The following is a 21,618-nucleotide window of genomic DNA, read 5'->3' as shown; positions in this document are numbered from 1 at the left end:
GCGCAGCTTGACTCTCACTTTAGGTGCACCATACTGAAGGTAGGAACAAACAACTACGAGGGTGGTTTGAAAAGTTCTTGAAACAGAACAGGAAAAAAGTACTCACATCACTGAAACTTTTTTTTTATTTTTCAATGTAGTCTCCTTGTAGATTAATGCACTTGGTTCAATGATGTTCCAGTGCCTTGATCCCATCTCGAAAATGAGTTTCCCCAGGCCTGCAAAAATAGTTGTCAACTCTGGCTATCAATTCTTCACTTGAAGTGAGTCTTCATCCACCAAGAAAAATTTTCAGTTTTGGGAAGAGATGGAAAGCTGACAGAGCCATATCAGGTGAATAAGGAAGGTGTGGCAACAATTCAGACCTTAGTTCGTGTTATTTTGTCATGGCAACGACATATGCAGGTGCGCATTGTCTTGTCACGGCACCCATATTGCAAATAATTTTTTTTATTTCTAATTCTTCAGTTAAAATGTTCAGATGACATATGGGAAAGTGTGAGCAATTTCACACACTTTCAATTGGCGATCCTCCATGACCATTTTGCAACGATTTCTGGAGTAGTGACACATCTTGGCCAACAACTATGCAGATCATCATCTAAGCTCTCCTGGCCAAATTTAAATTTGTTTGCCCACTTCGCAAAAGTTGAATATGAAGGAGCAGAGTCCCCCACTGTATTCTGGAAATCGGCATGAATGTCCTTTGCTTTCATACCTTTCTTTACAAAGTACTTAATCACTGCTCGAATCTCGATTTTTTTCCATCTTCTCAAATCACCATGAAGGAACAACAACAGAGCCAAGTCACCACCACAGCTCTCTTCCAAGAACACTGACATGGCACGTGTTGACAGGCAACAGTCTACTGAATATCACGTGAACAACTTGTTGCACTAGCGCTGACCTCTCATGGTGATTTCGAGAACTTTTCAAATCAATCTCGTATATTTTCTTACAACTGTTGTGAGAATCAGTGTACTGGTTAGTCTGTAAACTTTTTCCCACTGCCTGCCATGAAAGTGTTGCTTATGATGAACTATACTGAGGTGACAAAAGTCACAAGATAGCAATATGCACATATAGACATGGCAGCAGTATCACGTACACAAGGTATAAAACAGCAGTGCATTGGTGGAGCTGTCATTTCTACTCGTGATTCATAAGAGAAGGTTTGCAATGTGACTATGGCCGCAAGACGGCAATTAACAGACTTTGAATGTGGAATAGTACTTGGAGCTAGGAGCAAGGTTCATTCCATTTTGGAAATCATTATGGAATTCAATATCTCAAGATCCGCTGTGTCAAATGTATGCTGAGAATACCAAATTTCAGATATTACCTCTCTTTGTGAACAACACAGTGGCTGACACCCTCCATTTAACAACCAAGAGCAGTGGGTTGGCATAGTGTTGTCAGTGGTAACAGACAAGCAACACTGCATGAAATAACTGCACAAATCAATGTGGGATATACGATGGAGTGGCATTAATGGGCTATGGCAGCAGATGACCAATGTAAGTGCCTTTGCTAGCAGCACAATATCACCTGCTGTGCCTCTCTTGGGCCCGTGATCGTATCAGTTGGAACCTAAATGATTGGGAAACTGTGGCCTGCTGATATGAGTCCCGATTTCAGTTGTTAAGAACTGATGGCAGAGTTCAAGTGTGGTGAAGACCCCATGAAGCCAAGGACCCAAGTTGTCAACAAGACAGTGCAAAGCTGATGGTGACTCCGTAATGGTATGGGCTGTGTTTCAATGAAATGGTCTGTTACTCTGGTTATGTTCAGCTACTCTGAGTACATTTGCAGCCATTCATGGACTTCATGTCCCCAAACAACAAGAATTTTTATGGATGATAATGAACCACAATTGTTCGTACTTGGTTTGAAAAACATTCTGGACAATTTGAGCGAATGATTTGACCACTCAGATCACCCGACATGAATCCCATGATCATTTATGGACCATAATCAAGTGGTCAGTTCACGCATAAAGTCCTGCACTGTCAAAACTTCCACAATTATGGAAGCTGTAGAGGCAGCCTAGCTCAATATATCTGTAGGGGACTTCCTACGACTTGATGGGTCCATGCCATGTCGAGTTGCTGCATTACACCAGGAAAATGGAGGTCCAAAATGATATTACAAGGTATACCATGACTTTTGTCACCTCAGTGTACCTGGTGTGCTAAACTACTATGATGAACAAATTAATGTGGCAACTGTGAGTTACAAATTCTTTTGTTTGTGTAGGCAACCCAACTAGTGGGTGGCTGACTCACAAGGACTTGCCCAACATCCCACAACCCTACTCATAGCTGTTGAGCTCCACTGCTGGGACTCCAACCATGCCACCAGTTCACCTTCTAAAATGTCATCCAGACTGCTTCAGGCCTTATGTGCCCAGTTTGGTGGTGAAATTGCTATCCCAGCTGATACACAAAGTTGAAATATGCTCACTTTTTTTTTACTTACTTAAATTTGGCATATTTCGTGACAGTACCTTTTCCATTAGATGTTTACGAGGCGGAATTGGTCTTGGCTTCAGTTGTCTATTGGGAGTATGATTCCACAATGCATCTTTATCGGCTGCAGAAACGACCTGGTTCAATGTGTTTCATCATTTTTGTTGCTTCAAAATACCATTTCTTCGAATGTAGTTTCTTCTTAAAGTTTGTATAAGAAAAAATAGTAACATAATTCAAAATTATTTATGATGGCGACCTGCACATTCTTGTTCCGTCAACACACACCAAGAGTTAACTGCCGACTGACTATAGTCAAAGACGACTCCAGCGTCAAAGACATTTTACACAACACACAAGCTTCCACTTGTAATCAGTCTCTTTGCTATTCTTCGACACATTTACTAATAGTAATCAATATGCTTTCACTCTCATAAATATAAGTAAATTAACATAAGATAAGGCAAATTATAATAAAAAAATTCTGACAAAAAATATAAGAAAACATTTACAATTTGGTATCAACAAATCCGGTAAAAAAAATAACAGATCTCCCAGATCCATTACAGTGGGGAGGTATCATGTTTCCTGGACTGATGAGCTTGAAAGCCTGTCAGCATGCATGATCTGGACAACAGTCCCAAAGCAGAGCTCTTAAAATTTGTGAGCGCCAACTCAGTGCTATGTGCAGGCCAAGCTGCCCCGTACTGGCCTATTGGAACTTGTGGCCGCTCGATAAAGCTAGCAGCACATGGGCTTGAACCTCTGTCATCTTCTGACTGTGCTCTCATAGTTTTCATTGTACTCGTCATTTGATTCATGATTTTGCTATGTGTAGGCTCTCCATTTGGTTCAATCTCCAAAATTGGTATTCTGCTGTGTTGTCTTTGTTGTCCATCAATTGGTGCTGTTTCTTTCCATTGTTTTCAGCGGCTCAACATCGACACTCTTGGCCGGTTGGCCAGTGTCTACTGTTCATGTCCAATTCCTATTACTACAGTACCATATTCAACAATTTAGAGGTCAGTACACCAATCCAACATCATGCCTCTCCACACTATAACACTTGGTCCACCTAATCATCATCTTCGACAATGCTCCTTGGTATATTACGTATTCTAACCTCTCACTGTTTGAGGGTACATCCAGAATCACTATTCAGACTGAATCTGCTCTCACCCAAGTAGAGTGCAAGACCACGTTACTCGTTGGTTTAGTCCTGAACATACCAGTCACGTGCTGCAGCAGTTGCCCATGGTCGACCACCTCCACTCCTACATGCAGCAGTGCCTGTGGTCTGGCATGCTCCCACAGACATGAAACAATGCTTTGAACAATAACAAACTTCGGAACTACACTGACTGCACTTCATCCTTCTTCCACTTTTGTGAAGTTTCTTCTCTTCCTTTCTTACTCATCTCTTTATTCTGGTTAAGAACTATGTCCACATTTTTTTTGTTGTTAGCTGGCTCATTAATGGCAAATTGTGAGAAGTCAAAATTTTGGGTACATCACAGGCAATCCTCAAGCTCTAAGTACTGTTGTCATAAATACAGGTATCCATAATCTTTTTACACATGGTGCTGAGAAAATGAAGAATTGCTCATGCACCATGGACACAACATTCCACCCCTTCTTGAGGAAAAAAGCTCGCCACACACAGAATGGAACAGAACCTGAGCAGCAGTAAAATGGAACAGCATTCAAAATGTGCTGCCTCACACCAGATGGCATTCAAGCAATATCTCTCACTAGTATTACTGCTATCGCTAATATCTTGTTTCATTGTCAGTTAAATGTATACAGTAGTCAGCCCAAAGGTTGATCACAGAGCATTGCTAGGGCAGGATCCTGTAACAAGTAGGTGGCACTCCTTTGCTGCACAAAGCATAAACTACTGGATTATTACATGCTACATCCACACAAAAAAATTATAAACCAGGTATATTATTTCAATGCTCAATGAAAATTAAAGTTTTTCTATACACAATACAAAAGTTTTGCACCACAACAAACTTAAAAAATTATCAATGTTCCTGATGTGTTTCTTTTAATAGTAATAATTACAGTACACAAACACTGATACTTCAAGATTTCAGATTAATCACAGACAGTGCACCAGGATTTGTATATTTGCTTCATGTGTACGTGTCTTTTATTTTCAAAGAATGAACAAAACAGACAGGCAGGCAAAAACACAATACAGCACAAACAGAAAATGCCAGATAACCAACTGACAGGCTCACAAATTTCAGAAATGTGCATATAAAGAATTATTGGTAAGAAAATATTGTAAATATCAAGGAAGAAAAACAACAGATCAGAAAGTGAAAGCTGGAAAGCTAATCATAATTCATACAAAAGAGAAATGAAACAAACAGTAAGAGTGACAGGACTGCTAGCAAAAAATCTCTCTGCTCTGATTTCTTGCAGTTTCAGGGAAAACAAAACAATCAGAGAAATTATGCATGTTGTCAAAGGTTTTACAAACATATTGCCTGGTCAAGAGGTAATGAAAAAATTGGAGCCAACAGAACACTACCATCACACAACTCACAAAACAGCCACCTACAGCATACTGTCCTAAACACAACAGAAATATAATTACATTCATACCACTGAGAAGTTTTCACAAGGGACACTTGAGAAATTATAAAATATACGTAAGAAAAACATGCACTACACTATGCACCAAAGTATTTGCAACCACAATTAAAATACACAGAGTGGAGGTAGACACTACATGCAGAGCAGTCCCAGAGCATTTTAAGGAGACAGCTATTACAAACAGGAACTATAAAACCTACAGCCACGTATAGCTGCAGGTTTTATGATTTCTGTTTGTAAAATTCAATAACATATCAGTTTCAACACAAATATTTGTAATGGCACAAGCAAAACTCCAATTCCTTTAGGCTACCATCTGCTGTATTACAGCCTACTGCACATACCAACAATCTTCACAACTAAGGCATACCAGAATCCCAAAGGTTTATATAGAATATCTAAAACCTACTGCACACACTGTGGCAAATAGAGATTGACACATGAACTGTTTCAACAGAAAATAATACTAGAATACTTGAGTACAGAATAACACATCAGAATTTACTATTTTTATGTGAGAACCACTGTCCTGTCTACTGGATTGCTCAAGTATCTATTGACACTCATAACAAAACAGTTCCTACATCATAGTTGTGCCTGGTCATGACAGCTTTTAACTGCATAAGAAAACTGCGTGGACTGACTTCATTCATAGCTCATAGTTACATTGTACCTCAAAATATTATAAGTTTCTCTGAAAAAGTGTGAACCTGCCACAATGTAATCAATTTCCAACTGAATCTTAAAATTTGCTATGCAAACTTTGATTTTTTTCTTTTTTGATAATAATGAAAATTGTACCCTCTAAAGAAGAGAAAGCTGATCTTATCATAAAGAGGTGGCAAAAAATGAACAGTTATGTGCATACCTCAGCAGCTGTATGGACTGCATGCACAGTTTCCATTAAAGACCACAAGACATTCATTCCATGGACAGTGGCATCATGAAATGTGTCAAGTTTAAGAGTTGCAAATTCGCCGTGTCATTGACACTGTCTGTAGCCACATCTTCTGCCATGAAATCTGTTAAATTTATTTCTGATTCTTGGACAGTCATTTTCCTAGTAGAAACAACAAAAAAGTATCACCAGAAACATTTCAGAAATTCTTCTGTAACACCATTCTCTTTCTGAAATATACTTGAAAAAGAAGAGAAAGTTAAAGAAAATGCAGAAATAACGAAATGCAAATGATGATCTAATACACTAAATACAAGAGTGCTACAGTATATAAGGCCATTCTGGATGCCAAAACAATCAAAATATCATGGAACTAGTAACTGTTTTCAGCTCCCAAGCACCATTGCTACAAATAACAGCAGAGATGAATATAAACCTGACATCCTACAGAAGTAATAATTACATTGTTTCATACTGTTTCTAATTTCCGACGTACTGCGGTTATCATATAAAAAATTTTAAGTTATTGCAATGACTGAAGAAGTATCCTCTCAACAACAAACATTTTGACCATGTATGTATCAGAAGAAAGCAAAACACTTACAGTTTCCTTTACAACAGCAAGTATGTGAGGAGAAAATCATATTCTGCAGCAAAGTAGAGTTATAAGATATCAGGACCCTTCCGATGACATAAATGCCATCAGTGGCTGAATTATACACTATACAGAAACCACAACGAATTAAAATGGAAGTTCACTTGTCAATTCAAGTCAAAATTGTCTTTTCAAAAATTAATAATGCCACTAAAGTCAAATTCTCATACCAGACTGGCAAGTGATGTTCAGTTAATACAAAATGAGTAATAGACCAACTGGAAAGCTGTAATAGCACTGGGTGCAACTTCCTTGTAGTCAGCAACAGTGATAGGTAACTTGAATTTTTAAGAACTGTTATATGTACACCTTATTTTTATATTATATATAAACAAACAAACACACACACACACACACACACACACACACACACACACACACACACAAGATATTAGAAATTGTCTCAGGGGATGTAAACTTGATACAGTATACCTGAGGTCAAAAAATTTCTCACACACACACACACACACACACACACACACACACACACACACACACAAGATATTAGAAATTGTCTCAGGGGATGTAAACTTGATATAGTATACCTGAGGTCAAAAAATTTAGAAATGTCCTATCAATGGGGGTGGAGAAATAGCTCTCATTAATTGTTTAGCAGTTTAAATTGGGACAGATTTATTCCAGTAATATTGTGTGTCAGCACTGCTGAACAGCTTTTAGCAATGCTGAGAATTGCATTATATGAAACACAAATAGCTATTTTTATTTTCAGCTATCAATTTCAGACCATCCATAGCTCACAAACCTATTGAAATGTGTAGTCTACAACTGCAATGTTTACACATTCTGTAAACTTCTACTAAAACATAATGTGTTGACCCAACATGACCTCTGTCTTAGGATGGAGGTTTGCATGCACTGCACTGCAACTGTTGGATATGCATTAGATTAGGTTTTTATGACCACTGATAATATTAAATCAACCAAAATTGATAACCAATAAAAAAACAACTATAACAGTAGTGTGTTGTATAGTATAATCTTGATGTATCCCATTTTTATTTTATTTGGTTGAATTCATGTATTGCATCACTGAAACACTGTTCCATACATTAATATTTGACAACAGAGTTCGAATTTCTAGAACAGACAAAGCTATGTTGGATTCTATAGTTTCATATAACATCGAAACAAATGAAGCCCAATGTATTCAATTCTTAAAAACATACTGTGAAACAAATTAATTCTTCCTTCACATTGGACTTCCAAAAACAATTAACAAGAGCAATTTCCCAGTGTTCCTAAGTGGTAAGAAGTGTCATAAATCAATGGAACCTGTGTGAAGCCCTATATCAAATTACATGTATTAGTACCCAACGGAGAGATTTAAAACAACTGACACCTCACACATACATTTCCGTCCACATAAGTTTCAAAATAATGAAGACTCAAATGGATCTTTTTTGACAAATAATTGAAAGAAAATCAGTCTAATAAGAAAATAAAGGTTTTGCATAGGCTAAGAGATCTAAGAAAGAAGTAAGAAAAGCGAAACAGCAAAGGGATACAGAAACCCTAGTTAAATCTGTATAGATATGTAGTAACGAGGACGGGATACTGCATGATGTGGGTGACAAACACTTTTGAAGTAGTCTAGCAGAACCTGTAAATACACAGCAAAGTTATGAATAAAGGAAAACAACATTACCTAGCAGTAAGAGGAGGAAGATGATACCAAGAAGAAGAAGAAAAAGAAGAAGAAGAAATCAAAGGTACACGAAAATACATTTAAAGAATTGAAAAATAAATGACTGAATACATTGGAAAGTGTTTGAGTAGTGGATGCTTTAATGGTACAAAGAAAGCAAATGCGATGCTCTTTCTCCATTGTTGGCCAACAGATAGACCTGTCAATATTTGTGAGTTTAGGATCAACTCACAGCTGCTCACAATATGAATACACAACATGCACTGTGATGGCTTGTTTCTTACTTGTTTTCGAGCTTTTATCATACTTGTAGAACAGCAGAAACTATATTTTTTAATATATACTAACTCTTCTGTTATCTTTTCAGGCATTGGTAGCCATATGAAAGCAGCTATTCGAACTTACCATAGTTTTGTAACCGTACTTTGTATACTAAAAATTTAACTGTCGTGGTCAGTGATGACATGATTGATCGCCCGCATTTAATACATGCATTTGCTGTTTGCACAGGTTGATGACATTCATAGTTAGGTATGTATAATCTGCCAATATAAGTGAACTTGATACACCATAGTGTAAATTTTATATACTATATATGTAGAATTTACAAATATTACTGGAAATGCTCTTGAAATATTTCAAACTAATGAGAACTCTGAATGAAATTTCTTCAAAGGTTGCATGTGATGATGTGTAATTTTCACGAGATTATAGTATAAACATATAACCGAATTCATGCTGTGGTGCTACTAATGAATGCATAAGCATAAATGAAGCAAAATGTCTGCACCTTTCTCCCTCTACTCCAGGCCCCAGTTGATTATGAATTCAGGATGGAGACAGTTCTGTGCACTCTGAAGGAGCATCTCAGAGGTTTGCTCCCACACTCAGGGGGGGGTTTAAACACATAAGATCCATGTAACGTAAGACTTTGTGTATTAATTAAACGATATGTAAGGTTTTGATCTGTGCTACTAAACACACACAACAACTCATGTTCTGTAGATACATTTTTTTGTAATAGAGCATTTGTTTAATATTGGCCACATTACAGAATTTGATATCAAAATTCCAGTTTTCTAAGTGTTCAACATCTGCAGTCTAGTTATCCAAGAAACTGCAGAAATTCAGAAGGTGACAAATATAGTTAACAAAAGCAGTTACTCAGTTACACTGGGCTTGAAACCTGCTTCGTTAAGGATACAGCACTACTATCTGCCATATGTGTATTCTCTGATATCCATTCAAGAACATGAATAAGAGTGAGATTTGCAGCTAACTGTTGCTGATGGTGTGAATGAGACACAGAACAACATGGCATCATGACATGCTTCAAATTTTCACTACATGCACGCCTTCTTTGGTCTTCATTGTCATTTTAAAAGAAAGACAAGGTATTTTTTAAGAAAAAAAAAGAAAAGATCCGTTTGTGAACAAAGGGTGAGAACAACGCACGATCGCAGCAGTGTATAATAATGTAAGCTGTGTGAAACTTGTTATCAGAAGGATACAGGCAGTAATAAAAGTAAGGGAGGGGTAAAGCACTCTCACGTTGGATTGTGTGATGGTTCCCCACCAGTCTCTGTCACCTTACTGCCATGCAGGGGGCTGTGCATATTTTCTATGACATGCTCCAGTTCTATTTCCCTTGCAAGATTCCCTACATGCTAACTGAGCTGGACCATCAGGAGACCTATATGGCATCTGGTGTCACAGTCTATAGGGTGGGAACATCCTGACAACACCAGTTAACCCTCAAGACCAAATGGAACTTCTTTGCACTCGTCAACCTATCTGCAATTTCTCTCAAGTGATTTTCATTAAACTACTCAGTAAAAAAAGACAAGAAAAAAGAATTATTTTCACAAATTTTATAGCTTCAATTGTCAGCTTCATGATTAACTGCCTGTCGCATGGTTAATGGTCACAGTCTGTGTGTTTCTTGAGAGTAAGTAAATAACTGCAAAAAATTCTCCTTTCCTCTGGACGCATTCCTCTACTTCTTTCAGCCATCTGTCTCTCAGTCTACCTCTCTGTCTCTTTCCTACCAGTTTCATCTCATGTACTCTCCTGGGCATCCTCTTCTCCTCCATTATCTTAATGTGTCCATACAATCTCAGCCTTGATTTCTCTATCTCCTCCTGTAATGGTTCCACCTTCATTAACTCTCTGATCCTCTCATTTCTTAACCTATCTTTGTCACTCCAATACTGTTTCTCAAGAATTTCATCTCACTAGCTTGTACTTTGCTTTTCTCTCTTCCTTTAATAACCCAGATTTCTGATGCATATGTCAGGATCGGGACATAGTATGACCGGCATATAGCCTTTTTACTGATTTGGGGTACATCCTTGCTCCATATCAGGCTTCTGACTCTCTTCCGAAATGCTTCTGCTTTTCTCCCCCGGCCGTTTATTTCTCTGCCATTTTTTCCATCTTCCTGTATCAGGCTTCCTAGGTACTTTAAACTCTCCACTCTCCTCAAACATTCCTCACCAATCGTTATTCCAGTTGTTCCTCTCTCCTTTCTGGTTGTGATACTCATCTCACTCTTACTTGCACTAAATTTCATCCCACATTCTTGTACTGTTCGTTCCCATATGTCCAACTGCTCTTGTACTTCCTCCTACTTATTCCCCCAAATCATCAGATCATTGGAAAACACCATAGCTTACATCTTCCTTTCACCAATTACTTGTGCTACTGTACTCATTATGTCATCCATCACTACAATGAAGAGTAATAATGAAAGTGCACTTCCCTGCCTCAAGCCATTCTTCTGTTCAATCCAAACTGATCTCTCTCCTCCCACTTTCACACAGCTTACACTTCCATGGTACATTTCCCGTATCCCCCAAATAATCTGTTTGGCTACTCCTCTGTTCTCCAGGGCTTTCCACACTTTGCTTCTACGTACACTATTGTACGCTTTTTCAATGTCCAGGAAGCTCATTAGTAGATCTACTCCATATTCATAGTGCCGTTCCTGCAGTTGTCTTACAGCAAAAATTAGTACCACCATGGGTCTTCCTGTTCTGAAGCCAAGTTGCTCTTCTCTCATTCTTCCTTCTAATTTTGCCTGAATTCTTGCTTCCAAAATTTTCTCAAAAATCTTTGGGCAATGAGTCCTCAATGTTATCATCCCCCCCCCCCCACCCCCACCGATAGTTCTTGCACTCTTTTCCATTTCCCTTCTTAAAGATCAGGACAATTATTCACTTCTTCCAGTTTTCTGGGATCATCATCTGTCTCCACACAATTTTTCATTACTTGATATAGCCATTGTATCCCCCACTCTCCTGTAAATTCAACTAAATACCTAGGGATTACAATTACAAATAACCTAAATTGGAACAATCACATAAATAATGTTGTGGGTAGAGCAAACCAAAGACATTCATTGGCGGAACACTTAGAAGGTGCAACAGATCTATCAAAGAGACTGCTTGCGCTACACTTGTCAGCCCTATTCTGGAGTACTGCTGAGCGGTGCGGGATCTGTATCAGGTGGGACTGACGGATGATATTGAAAAAGTTCAAAGAAGGGTAGCTCGTTTTGTATTATCACGAAATAGGGGAGATAGTGTCACAGACATGGTATGTGAATTGGAGTGGCAATCATTAAAACAATGGCGCTTTTCGTTGCAACGGGATATTCTCATGAAATTTCAGTCCCCAGTTTTCTCCTCTGATTGCAAAAACATTCTGTTGCCACCCACATACGTAGGCAGAAATGATTATCACGATAAAACAAGAGAAACCAGGGCTCGCACAGAAAAATTTAAGTGCATGTTTTTCCTGCGCGCCGTTCGAGAATGGAATGGTAGAGAGACAGCTTGAAGGTGGTTCACTGAACCCTCTACCAGGCACTTAATTGTGAATAGCAGAGTAATCGCGTAGATGTATATGTCCTCCCAAATATTGCTTCTGCCGCACTTACTAATGTTCCCTTGAATTTAATTTTTCATTAGATAACAAATAATAATGCACTGAAATTTATGAATATAAATTAAATGTTGGAAATACTAAATTCTCTTTTGTAATGTTTAATAATAGTGATGATTCTGATTATAAGCTTGGTATCTCTGCACTGAGCAGTGTAGAAATTGTAAATGATTGTCTACCAAACCTGAGGAGTGAACACTGAAAACCAATGCAATGAAACATGCAAAAAGTTCTTTAAATGAGATAATGTTAACACTAATAATAATATATCACCAGCAGATTTGGTGATATCACAAGATTCAGTAAGTGAGAATGTGCAGGAAAACTTATTTTAAAAATTCTGATGTTAAGGAACTGATTTCGGAGGTGGAGTACTCATCTTTGATAAAGTTTTAAGCCATGATCAAGGTGAACTTACATCATCAAAGAGTGACAGTGCGATAGGAAATAAATTTTCAAGGCCCTGGCGGAAAAATCGATCATGTTTAATGCTTATTACTACCCAGTGCTTGATTTTTAAAAAATTATGTTTTAGTACTGTGACCTTCCGGGGGTTCTTTTGAAATTTAGACTTCTTAAAATGTTATTTTAACACTTTCCTAGACATTTTAAAAGAGTGAATAGAACATTTGTTTGACATCGCTTCAACTGCAGTATCAAAATGTTGCTTCTGTGATCTTCAGTCCAAAGACTAGTTTGATGTAGCTCTCCAAGCTACTCTATCCTGTGCAAGCCTCTTCATCTCCAAATAACTAATGCAACCTACATCCTTCTGAACTGCTGACTGTACTCATCTCTTGGTCTCCCTCTACAACTTTTACACCCAACACTTCCCTCCAATACTAAACTGGAAATCCCTTGAAGTCTCATAATATGTCCTACCAACTGATCCTTTCTTTTAGTCAAGCTGTACCACAAATTTCTTACCTTCCCTCCGCATTAGTTACGTGGGCTACCAATCTAATCTTCAGTATTATTCTGCATCTCTACATTTCAAAAGCTTCTATTCTCTTACTGCCTAAACTGTTTTAACATCTATGTATCACTTCCATAAATTGCTACATTACACACAAATAATTTCCGAAAAGACTTCCTAACACTTAAATCTATATAAAATGCTAACAAATTTGTCTTCTTCAGAAATTCTTTTCCTGCCATTGCCAGTCTACATTCTATATCCTCTCTACTTCACCCGTGACCAATAATTTTGGTGCCCAAATAGCAAAGCAAAACTTACCTACTAGTTCAAAGCATCTCATTTTCTAATCCAATTCCCTCCGCACCATCTGATTTAATTCGACTGCATTCCATTATTCATGTCTTGCTTTTGTTGATGTTCATCTTATATCTCCCTTTGAAGACACTGTCTGTTCTGTTCAACTGCTCTTCCAAATCTTTTGCTGTATGGCAGAATTACAAAGTCATTGGCAAACCTCAGAGTTTTCATTTCTTCTCCTTGAATTTTAATTCCTACTCCAAATTTTTCTTTGGTTTTCTTTACCGCTTGCTCAATGTACTGACTGAATAACATCGAGGATAGACTATAACCCTATCTCACTCCCTTCTCAACCACTGCTTCCCTTTTATGACCCTTGACTCTCTATAAATGTCATCTGGTTTCTACAGAAGAGTATTTTACACTTGCTGCCTTCAGAATTTCAAAGAGGGTATTCCAGTTAACACTGTCAAAATTTTTCTCCCAGTCTACAAATGTAGTTTTGCCTACCTTCTAAAATAAGCTGTTAGATCAGTACTGCCTTGCAAGTTCCTGCATTTCTCCAGAATCCAAACTAATATTGCCCACAGTCAGCTTTTACCAATTTTTTCCATTCTTCTGTAAAGAATTTGTGTTAATATTTTACAACCATGACTTAACTCATAGTTGGATAATTTTCACACCTGCCAGGAACTGCTTTCTTTGGAACTGGAATTATTATATTCTTCTTAAAGTATGATGGTATTTCACCTGTCACATACATCTTTAACACCAGATGGAAGAGTTTTGTCACGGCTGTCTCTCCCAAGACTGTCAGTAGTTCTGACGGAATTTTGTCCACTGCTAGGGCCTCATTCCGACTTGCTCTTTCTTAGTGCTCTGTCCAATTCTTCTCACAGTATTGTATCTCCCATCACATCTTCATCTATGTCTTCTTCCATTTCTAAAATATTGCCTTCAAGTTCATCTCCCTTGCATAGAACTGCTATATACTCCTTTGGCCTTTCAATTTCCCTGCTTTACTTAGTGCTGGTTTTCCGTCTGAGCTCTTGATATTTGTACAGCTGTTTCTCTTTTTTTCAAAAGTCTCTTTAATTTTCCTGTAGACAGTATTTATTTTTCCTCTAGAGAAATATGCTTCTAAATCCTTACACTTGTCCTCTAGCCATTCCTGCTTAGTCATTTGGCACTTATTGTCAATCTCATTTTTTAGACATTTGTATCGCTTCCGCCTGCCTCACTTGTTGTATTTCTATATTTTTGGCTTCCACCAATTAAATTAAATATGTCATGTGTTATCCAAGGATGTCTAATAGGCCTTGTCTTTTATTTATTTGATCCTCTGCTGCCTTCCCTAATTCATCTCTTAAAGCTACCCATTCTTCATCTTCTGTATTCCTTTCCCCTGTTATAGGCAACCATTGCCTAATGCTCCCTATCAAACTCTCAACAACTTCTGGTTCTTCCAACTTATCCAGGTCTCACTTCCTTAATTTTCTACCTTTTTGCAATTTCTTGAATTTTAACCTACAGTTTTTAACCAATAACTGGTGGTCATAGTCTACATCTTCCCTAGATATGTATTTAAAATCTGCTTCCAAAATCTGTCTTACCATTATATAACCAATTCGAAACCTTCCAGCGTCTCGAGGTCTCTCCCACATATACACCCTCTCTCATGATTCTTAAATCAAGTGTTAACGATGATTAAATTGGGCTCTGAGCAAAATCCTACCAGGCGGCTTTCTCTTCCATTCCTTTCCATATACATCTACTATTTTCCTTCTATATGAAAGCGTGGGGTCTGTTCTCTCGGACATATTTGGAAGAACAGACACTACCCAGAATTCACAGCTGTGATATAATTTCCTATAAATCGAAGGTGGGGGGGGGGGGGGGGGGGGGAGAATGTAAGGTAAGGGGAGGGGAAGAGCTATTGATGTCAGCTCCATTGCGACTTTATGCGGACTCAGCAGTAACGAGCGGAAATGTATGCTGGATCGAGATTCGAGACCGGGACCTCTTGCTTACTAGGCACAGCCCAGGATCTCCTGCTTACTAGGCAGTTGAGTTAAAAACTGTGCCAACCAGACACAATGTTTATCACAATTGTGTTAGATGGAAATGTGGCTAGGCATAGAGCAGTGCTGTTTGCAGTACCAGCATAGCAAGACCGGTTTAGTTCGTGTTACAAGGAAAGATCAGCCAATCATACAGACTGTTGTCCCTGCAACTACTGAAAACGCTGCTGCCACTCTTCAGAAACTGCACATTTGTCTGGCCTCTCAACAGACACTCCTCTGTTGTGGTTGGGTCTATAGTACAGCTCCCTGTAACACTGAGGTACACATGCTACCTCACCGACGGCAAGGTCCATGGTTCATTTTTGCAAAAGCCACAGCAATTTTCACATAACCAGCCATCAACAGCCATTAAAAAATTACATTAATTTATTAAAATAAAAAGAGTTTTAGTTACTTGAATGTTAAAGTACATATGGAAGTTTTACATATATGGGATATTACGAATATTTCATTCCTGTTTTTCTCCATTTCCTTGAGACTGGAGATGGATAGCAACATCCTTCCAAGTTTAAAGAATAACTCAAAATGTTAGTCCCTTTTCGTATGCAGCAGTAAATGACTTAACAGGCACCAAACTTGAATTCATAGCTACTCCTATTTTTCAATGCAAACTTTTAGAATTTCTTGCAGTACTCTACTCAATCTCTGAGTATCACAATTACTGAGATAGTTACATGATCTTTGCGATACAGTCTGCAGCTGTGATGAATTTTTTGAATGATTCCACAATGCCCTCAGCTGCCATTCTCTTTATTTCATGTACAGATGTATAATTTTGGCTTTAGGCCATTTTCAAGTATTTCATGGACGATTGTTTAACGGTATATTATGCCATGTGCATCCTTCCTTCCTATCACTGAAAGTAACTGTCACAAAATAAAATTAGAAATAGTTTTTCCTAAATAGGAAAAAACTATTTCTAATTTATTTTGTGACCATTACATGCAGTTGTAGGAGGAAGGATGTATATGCCATAATATACCATTAAAAAATCACCCATAAAATTCTTGAAAATGGCATAATTGTACATCAAATAAACAGAATGGCAGCTGAAGACATCACAAAATCATTAAAAAAAACTGTGACAATTAATTAAATGTGATGCAGTTCATCCTGAAGCTCACAAATGAAGCTATAAGATTTGCAAGAATCAAATTTTTTTACAAAATAGTTTCCTTAAAGTCGCTGAGAAAAATTACAGATTGGCCGCCTCACGTGCCTTGCTTTTCACGCAGCGCAGTCAACAGAGCCTGGTAGCTTTAGGGCCAACTCACACCATGTCAGAGTTTGTGCACCAACTCCACCCTGCAAGCCAGCTGTCAAACATGTTATCTAACAAACTTGCAGTGAAGATCACTCCATAACTGAAGATGGGCTAAAGCAAAGGTTATGGTTACAGAGAAACATCAATTTCAAAAAAATATTTGTTGTGCATTACAAATTATTTAATGAAGCTAGGTTGTTTACTTAAATCTCCTTAAGTGAATTAGCATAGCACAGGTAGTGAAAGGCCAGAGCAGGCACAGTCATCCTCTCTCTCTCTCTCTCTCTCTCTCTCTCTCTCTCTCTCTCTCTCTCTCTCTTTTTTAACCAGTGCACTCAACCCCAGTTGTCTTTCGCCTCTGAGGGAAGGTAGTAGTCATAACGAAGACAATGCCTTTGTTTCCAATTCATTTATGAAATTAAAATTTACTGGCTCAGTTATTAGTGGATATTTAAATTTACTGTACATCAAAGAGCTAAAAGAGCTGTTTTGGAAACAATGATTTATTGAGAAACAATACGAATTCCAATACAGAACATGTGAAATTGAATTACCTTGTGTTCAGTCTAGAATAAGTTAACACACAATCCAAACTGGTCATGGAACACTTTATTCAACTCAACGTGTTCCAAATTCTCAACTTTGTTCGAGATACCTTAAGAGAATGGCAGCACAAAGAGGATCGGTGGGAATTTTTAGAATTAAATGGCAACATTTCATGATGAAGTAACAACTCTTATAATATCTCATTGTCCTCCACGGCCACCCATCATGTACAGTGGATGGCGATAGCTATTAAATGGCTGAAAATGTTTATGTTCTGTGTCGAATTTGAAATTTCACCAAAAGGAGAAACTGCAAAGTGACTAGCAGAGGGGTCACAGACCTACTTTCAGACTATTTCTCAACCATTACACTTAGTGATCACGTCCATGACATTCTCTATCCCTATTTCACGACAATGCAAAACTATCTGCACTTTTTCCATCAATCCTACCTGGTAATAATCCCATATCGCATAGCAATACTCCAGAAAATGAAATACAACTGCATTGTAGGCAGTCTTTTTAGTAAATTTGTTGCATCTTCTAAGTGTTCTGCCAATAACAGACAATCTTTGGTTTTCTTACCCCTCAACATTTACTATGTGATGGTTCCAACTTAAGTGGCCCGTAATTGTTGTATCTACAACCTTTGAATTTTTATGATTTATTATGTAACTAAAATACTGCAGATTTTTTTTTAAAGTGCTCATGTGGAGGAACACTCACTTTTCATTATATAGGGTTAACTATCACTCTTCACACAATGCAGGTACCTCGCTGAAATTATTTTGCAATTTGTTTTGATCTTCTGATGATTTTAGCAGATGGTAAATTACAGCCTCATCTACAGGCAATCTATAAGGGCTGCTAGGGTTTTAATCTGAATCATTTATGTATATTAAGAACAGCTGGGGGACCTATAACACCTCACTGGGGAACCACAGATATCACTTCTGTTTTAGTAGATGACTTTCCACCAACTACTATGAACTGTGATCTTTCCGAGAGGAAACCATGAATCTACTGACACAACTGAAATGACACCCCAAAGGCACACAATTTGATAAGAAGCCGCTTGTGAAGAATGGAGTCAAAAGCCTTCTAATAATCTAGAAATATGGTATCAGCTGTCAGTGGCACTCATAACTTCATGTGAGTAGAAGCCTGTGGTTTCACAAGAACAATATTTTTTTATCCATGTTATTTGTGTGTTGATACATCCTTTTTCTTCAAGGTGTTTCATGATTTTCAAATGCAATGTATGTTTCACAATCCTACAGTGAATCGATGTCAATGACATGTCTAAAATTTAAAACATTGCACGATCAACAGTGTGATATTTGTAGTCTCACATGTGGCCCTATAAAAATTGAAATGGAATTTATGGTGGCTGTCTTCTCAGTTTGTCATCTCGGCATTCTTCGACCCCACCCCCTTCTCTTAAAAAGCAAAATATCTAAGTAATCAAAACACTGAATTGTTGGGTCAGACAGAAATATTAAAAGGATTCGAGTATGAAGCAACCAATCACAGGTATCAATAATAGGATTGCACAAGTTCTTCCTAACAAGATAATGATTTAATGTTGATATCAGTAACTGCTGCTTCCACAATTTGTTCAATATGAGCACCGAAGACATCGATGAGGTGCTGCATCTGTGAAAAGACTTTATCAACAGTTGCTTGCAGCTTTCCAGTGGGATCTGAGCAACGTGTTCACATATAGTGGCCTTCAGTTCAGGCCAAGATCAGATGTGTCACTGGTAAATGTGTTCTTTTAGATACCCCCAGAGCCAAAAGTCACATGGAGTCGGATCAGACGATCTTGCATGCCATGCATCTGGAAAACGTCAATAGATAACAAGCTTGTGGAAGGTGGCATTAAGCAGATCTTTCAAATTGAGGTGTCACCCAATCCTGCATGAAAATAGTGGTTTCTACTCAGTTGCGCTCTTCCAAAGCAGTTTGACAGTTCTGTGTATCTACTGCACGCTGCAATGTAAAATGGGCCTCGTCACTCCACAGAATATTGCCCGGTCACATGTCATCGACTTAGATCCGTGCCAGAAACTGAAGAGCAAATTCAGAATGTTGCTGCAGATTATGAGATTTCAGTTGCTGCACCATCTGGATCTTGAATGGACACCAATGTAAAACAGATTGCAAAACTTCTAGTATTGCTGGGCATGGGGTGGACAATTCTCGTGTCACTGCACAAACAACAGCAGTACCTGGGGTACAGGCCACATGGTCAGTTACAGCAACAGCAACCTCATCAATAACTTCCACTGTGATAGGACGCCTTCCTCTTCCTAGTACCACACCACATTCACCCATGTTTTCCAATTTCATTATCACCTTCTTTAAGCCATTTAATGACACTGTACCTCTCCTCAGACCTTTCAGTTGATGGTAAACTCTTAATGCAGCATTGTAATTGCTGCCTTTCACTAATAGTGCATGATCTCTCTTTTTGATAGCCCTACTGTTCACACACTTCATGGCTTGTCAAATGGTAGCATGGATGACACAGTCGCACAAACAATGTACTGAAACTGATTCCTCCCCCCCCCCCCCAGTGTAAATTTGTTCTGCATTAATGTATTAGCATGTCTACCAAGTTCTGCTGCCATATGACAATTACAGCCCACACTGAACCTCTGTGTGCAGCTGCACTTTAATTACAATCAATTGATATTTTAAAAGAAAACATAATTTTCCTCACAAACCTAATACTGTACAGGTAGTCTTATAGATTGTATTATAAAAGTTATACTGAAATATTAATAATTAGGCAGAATGTGATACAGCTATTTGTTAATTAGCTAATTCTGTACAGTAATTCTTAGATAAAAAATTATTTTATTCGATTTTCGCTAAGAAACATCCATTTCATATTTCCTATTCAGACCAAATTGTACACAACTCAATTTTTTCCTTGCAACAGAACAGAACCGGGTAGCCTAGCACGAATAAAAAAGCAAACATGAAAAATAAGAGCCACCCTGATGTGTAATAATGCGGAGCAGGTTAAGGTAGCATACCACTATCCCAGCAATTTAACAGAAGGTTCAAACACCAGAGGAGCTATTTCTCCTTCAAATAGCTCCTCACTTGTTCTCAGCAGGCTCTAACAATTAGAGCATCTACTGCTTGATGGCACCAGGGATTTAAATTTGGTACATTTGAACTGAACAGAACAGGATGATGATGATGATGATGATGATGATGATGATGATGATGATGATGACGACGACGACGTTTAGTGGTTGGTAAAGACTTCCATATGTGCTCATGTTATTTCTATAATTCTATTTTTCTGGCTCTTAATTCAATTTATAGTAGAAGGAAAAAGAGGGGAAACGGGAGGAAGGGCTAAAAGCTCAAATATATGCAATGTTCACTCATGCGTGTTAAAGGAGTTTTAAAATTTTCAGTCAAAAATACACAAAATTATTAAATACTCATCACCATTTAACACAAAGTTGCCATTATCTGATTCCGTCATTTGTGAACATGCCACTATAGTTAGATATACATATATGATGCATGGTAATGCTAAAAATGCAGGCAGGCTAGTGAGTTAACAGCAATGGAATTTACAAGTGCTCTAAACATGCAAGAACAGCGAACAATCTCGCTCTCGCACAAATTTAAAGCTATACATGAAGATGATAACTATTTCAAAAATTATGTAATTTTATACAGAGAGGATGAATTTCCATATAACTGACAGGCCACAACTTTAATCTCATGCAGTTTGCTAATCAAAATTTCATTGCTAATATACAAATATCTACGTACTAGGGTCTTTTTCCTTCTCTACAGTTTTTAGCTCTATCAGAGATCAGATAACAAGTCTTGCTTTTTTCCCACATAAATCTATTTAGTTGGTGGTTAATCAATTTACTTGCAAATAAACTTAAGAAAATATTACTTTTAGAAGGAGGAAGCAAGTACTTCCACAATTTAAGCCAAGCTAAATTCAGTTAGATCAAAATGTGATTTCACTTGAGAGAAATGGTAACATTACAAAAAGACAGAATGGCTTACCAATACTTACCTTCAGGTGGTGAAATTTCACTATCACCAATAGAAATATTCATATTTAGGAAAAAAAAAGAAGAAAAAGTAGAAAAATGTTTTTAAAGGGTACTTTAGCAATATCAGAATGGACCATGGACCTTGCAAACTGGGAAAGGGGGGGGGGGGGAGGGGGGGGGGGGGTTGGCAGCTTGAGTACCTAAACAATACAGATAGCCATACACCA

At 37.9% G+C, this 21,618-nt stretch overlaps 1 protein-coding gene across 3 annotated transcripts in view; it reads right to left on the bottom strand.

Moving 5' to 3' along the window:
- The window catches only part of LOC126462149 (zinc finger protein 808-like), a 158,067-nt gene that overhangs the window by 18,344 nt on the left and 118,105 nt on the right, over positions 1-21,618 (bottom strand). The window contains exon 10 of one of the 3 annotated variants that reach the window (XR_007585953.1): positions 5,944-6,135. The exons of the other annotated variants lie outside the window; for them this stretch is intronic. The gene's annotated coding sequence lies outside the window, so the exon portion shown is untranslated. The remainder of the gene's footprint in view (positions 1-5,943; positions 6,136-21,618) is intronic. 3 annotated transcript variants of the gene reach the window in all.

This window comes from Schistocerca serialis, chromosome 1 (assembly GCF_023864345.2).
Source record: "Schistocerca serialis cubense isolate TAMUIC-IGC-003099 chromosome 1, iqSchSeri2.2, whole genome shotgun sequence".
NCBI lineage: Eukaryota > Metazoa > Arthropoda > Insecta > Orthoptera > Acrididae > Schistocerca > Schistocerca serialis.
Note: the sequence above shows the minus strand (reverse complement) of the source record. Positions and strands in the feature narration are given on the sequence as shown.